Source organism: Etheostoma cragini, chromosome 17 (assembly GCF_013103735.1).
Source record: "Etheostoma cragini isolate CJK2018 chromosome 17, CSU_Ecrag_1.0, whole genome shotgun sequence".
Classification (NCBI taxonomy): Eukaryota; Metazoa; Chordata; class Actinopteri; order Perciformes; family Percidae; genus Etheostoma; species Etheostoma cragini.
In genome coordinates this window covers 21773557-21778381 of record NC_048423.1, presented here as the reverse complement: position 1 = coordinate 21778381, position 4825 = coordinate 21773557, and positions in this window count along the sequence as shown.

The following is a 4825-nucleotide window of genomic DNA, read 5'->3' as shown; positions in this document are numbered from 1 at the left end:
TTGTTTTGTTAATGTCTACGCCCCTAGTCAGGGCCCTGAGAGGGTACTTTTTTTCACACAGTTGAAAGATGAACTAAAAAAGTACCATCAGGACCAGCTTATTGTTGGTGGTGATTTTAACTGTACTCCTGATTTTACTGTTGACAGAATTGGCGAGGAGCCTCACCCACTTTCTGCTCAGAGTCTGACCAGCATTATTAACCAGATGGATCTGTTAGATACCTGGAGGGTCAAACATCCACAGTCCCGACAGTACACTTGGGTGAGGGTCATTAATAATAGGGTGTGTGCAGCCAGACTCGATAGGATCTATATTTCACTGAACCTTAGTTCTAGGCTTTCCCGCAGTGGCATATTTCCTGTTGGCTTCACGGATCATCACTGTGTGTGTGTGGATCTGATCGTCTCGCCAGGTAAGAGGCTTAAGTCCTACTGGCATTTTAATAATAAACTTTTAAGTGACAGTAAGTTTTGTGTCTCATTTCAGCATTTTTGGAAGTGCTGGCAAAATAGAAAAGCAGATTTTGCTTCTTTGATGCAGTGGTGGGATGTTGGCAAGGCCCAAGTTCGGGTTTTTTGTCAGCAGTACACCTCCCATTCCACTGCCAGGGTCAATGCGGCAGTGATGGAACTTGAGGCCAACATTAGACATTTAGAGGAGGTCTTACATAGAGACTCTGACCCGTCTTTGGGGCAGTTGTTACAGAAAAATAGGCTGGAGTTGAGCTCTTTTCTTAATGAGAGGGTGAAGGGGGCTCTGGTCAGGTGTCGTTTCCTCCAGTTGAGAGACATGGATGCCCCGAGCGCTTTCTTCTTCAATCTGGAGAGATTGGTGGCACAGAGGAAGCAGATGGCATGCCTTCAGCTTCCGGGAGGCAGGGTAACCACCAGTCCTGTTGAGATGAGGAACCATGCAATGGAGTTCTATGCTGACCTCTTTGGGGCCCAACAGTGCAGCATGCAGGGTCGCAAGGAGCTCCTGGAGGGTCTTCCTCAGCTCAGTCCTGCCGAGAAGGCTGCTCTGGATTGTGAGCTGACTCTGGAGGAGCTGACAGCTGCTGTCAACCAGATGGCCTCAGGAAAGGAACCGGGGATTGACGGTCTCTCCACTGATTTTTATCAACAGTTCTGGAGTATAATTGGACCTGACCTTTGTGACGTTTTTATGGAGGGGATTAGAACAGGGTTTCTTCCTGTTCCCTGTCAGCGAGCTGTGTTGCCTCTGCTGCCTAAAAAAGGCGATCTGACTTTGCTTAAGAACTGGCGCCCAGTTTCCCTCCTCTGCACGGATTATAAAGTACTTTCCTGGGCATTATCGAACAGACTGAAGGTTGTCCTGGAACTTATTATACACTCTGACCAATCTTATTGTGTTCCAGATCGGTCAATCATGGACAATATTTTCTGTGTTAGGGACATTCTTGATGTGTGTAAATTGTATGATTTTGATGTTGGTATCATTTCTTTGGACCAGGAAAAAGCTTTTGATAAGGTGGATCACTCCTATTTGTTTTCTGCACTGAGAGCTTTTGGTTTTGGTGATGGGTTTCTGTCTTGGGTTGGTTTATTGTCTAATGGTGCACAGTGTTTGTTGAAGACAGGGGCAGGGCTGAGTCGACCCATTCCTGTGCTGAGAGGGATTCGACAGGGTTGCCCTATATCGGGACAGCTGTATACGTTGGCAATCGAGCCCCTCTTGTGCAGGATGAGGGCTCGACTCAGCGGCCTTTTCCTGCCGGGGTTTTCTGGTATGGTGCGTCCTCTTACTGTTTCGGCTTGTGCCGATGATGTCAATGTTTTTGTTTGCAGTCAGGAGGATGTTCAGAGTTTGCAGGATGCTCTGTCACTTTATGAGAGGGCCACATCTGCACGGGTGAACTGGGCTAAGAGTGAGGCCTTGCTGGTGGGTTGGTGGAGAGATACGGCGGTGCCCAGTCTGCCTGGCAGACTTGAGTGGGGGAAAGAAGGGTTGAAAGTTTTGGGGGTGTTTTTGGGTACGGAGGGGTTTGTGCAGAAGAACTGGGAGGGAGTAAGGGAGAAGGTGTGCGCTCGGTTGTCTAAATGGCGGTGGTTGCTACCTCCGCTGTCATATAGGGGCAGAGTTTTGGTTGCCAATAATTTGGTTGCCTCGACCCTTTGGCATAAGCTTGTTGCCCTTGTGCCGCCGCGAAACCAGATGGAGGACATTCAGCGAGCCATGGTGGATTTCTTCTGGTCGGGGAAGCACTGGGTTCGGGCAGCGGTTCTATACCTACGTGTTGATGAAGGGGGCCAGGGGCTGGTGGATATTCTATCAAAACTTGCCTCCTTTCGTATCCAGACCGCCCAGAAACGTATGTATTCCTGTGGACCCACCTGGCTTGATACGGCCCGATTGCTGCTGAGGAGGGCTGGGCGGATGGGTTATGACCTGCAGCTCTTTCTTTAGGATATGGACCTTTCTGGGCTCACGTTGTTCTACAGTTCTGTCCTGCAGGCGTGGCGGGTGATCACGTGTTCGCGGGCTCCAGGAGAAGCTCCGGGAATGTGGCTCTTTGAAGAACCATTGTTTTTTGATGATTTCATAAGTACTCGGGTGTTGCAATCTGCCAGTTTGAGGACCAGTCTCAGGGAGGCTGGGTGTACTAAACTTGGTCACCTGATGAAGGTGACTGCCATCTCTGGTGAAGCTCTGCGACGGAGTAGCAACATAACCTCCATCAGACTCATCGATAGGGTGGTGCATGAGGTTTGTGCTGCCCTGGAGGAACCTCAGCGGATGCTGGTACAGACCTGGTCTCTCTGTGAGCAGTGGAGTGAGGGGTGGGAATACAGTTTCCCCTCTCTGTCCATTACCGCATCTGGGGGGGAGTCGCGGGAGGAGGCGGGCCTTCTGCTGTCTTTCTCGACCCCTTGCCTGGGCAAGTTTTGGGATGCTGGGAGGAAAGAACTGTATCATACCTGCGTCAAGGTGCTGAACCTGCGGGGTCTGGCTGGGCTAAGGGAGTCGAGGTGGACTGAGTTTTTTGGTCCTGATGGTTCCCCGAAAGGCAGTTGGAGAGCCCTGTACAAGCTGCTCGTTGAAAAGCGGGCAGCAGACCTCCAACGGAGGATTGTGCATGGGGCCATAGCTACAAACCAATACAGGGCGCACATCGATCCCGAGCTAGGGGAGGGGTGTTCTGAAGTGGAGACTCTGGCGCATCTGTTTGTTGGTTGTCCTCGGCTGACTGATGTGCTGGAGGTCACTAAAAGGTGGGTTCAGGGTTTGGGGGAGGTCTTTTCTTTGGAGTTGTTCATTTTTGGTCCACGTTACACAAAGTCTAAGACGGCTGTTCACGTCCTATTGAATTTTTTGTTTGCTACGGCAAAACTGGCCATCTGGCTGTCCCGTAGAAATAAGGGGCAGGGGGTGGGCAGTGTGGAGCCGGCACCGATGCTGAAGGGGCTGGTCAGGGCCCGGCTACGGGTTGAGCACTCTTATCACCAGCTGATGGACAATTTGGTGGGTTTTAGTAGTGTGTGGGCTGTAAAGGGTGTGTTGTGCTCCGTGGTGGAGGGGGGGGAGTTGGTGCTTAGGTTTTGACTGGAGTGTAACAGACTTTTTGTATTGTTTGTATTTGTTGAGTTTGTTTTTTTTGTCTTTGTTTGTGGATTATTCTATGATTTGAAAATGGTCCAATAAAGGGACTTTTAAAACCAAAACCTCTCCTCTCCTCTCCTTTTCTCTCCGTTGGGTAAACGCATGCCAGTCAAATGCAACTTTATAAATGTGAATGTTTGTATTTATCCCAGGCTAGTCTTGCATTGCTAGAGTATGTTCTGTATGTGGAGTATGGTCTGGCTAAACCACACATATATTCTGGGATAGGCAAAAAAACGCTCTAACTTGTTTGCATTTCTTCAAACCAATCACAACCGTCTTGAGCGACGCTAAGCTGTGCATGCAGCGACGGTGGCTCTGTTAAATAGTCTCGGGAAGGAACTTGTTTTGATGGAAAATTTGCACCACATAAAATAAAACGCCACAGACAATATTAAATGAAGTTAACTGTTCAGTAACGTAAGCTATTTAAATTGGCTGGGTACATGGTTAAACCTCATTAGCTCTTACCAGTGTATCTTCGTGTTTAGGCTGCTTTGTCCACGGCAACCCTAACCCTAAAGATATTCTTTGTAAACCTTCACACTTAACCAAAAGAACCAAGCATGTCTGCAATGTTGCACTATCCACATTTTCTTCAAAACATGCCATTTTCCGAAGAGAAAGGATTAATGAGAATGGCATAGATTGAGAGGGGAAGGTGAGGGACACGCGCCGGATGTCAGGCAATTATCCTGGAAATGTACTTCCGTTGATCCAGACTAATCTCCGACTAACGTTCCTGTAGTTGTCATCATTATATAACTACCAGCTTTGCAGACAATGTCACCACACCTCACTCTGGAACATGCACTGTAAGCAATCCTCACTGTCATCTTCAATGTCCTTTAATGTCATGGTGAGAAATGCTGATTCATGAACAACTGGGGGTCCACCTCATCGCTTTAATTGGATTGATGTCCCGAACACACACAGACATGTGCACATAATTATAATAAGCATCTCTTAAAGACCTAATTTAAAAAAATAATTTGTGAACTCTAAAGCTGGAGTGGCGGTTGGGGGGTGCTTTATAGCAGAGAACAAACATGTAAATTGTACTGGGAGTCCAAAAGAGGCTCCCTTGAGAAATTGTGTCTATTTAAAATCAGTGTATTACAATTTCACAAGTCATTATCATAGTTAATGTCAATCTGAATCACTGTCTGTTTTGCAGGTCAGGTAATTACACCCCAATCATTT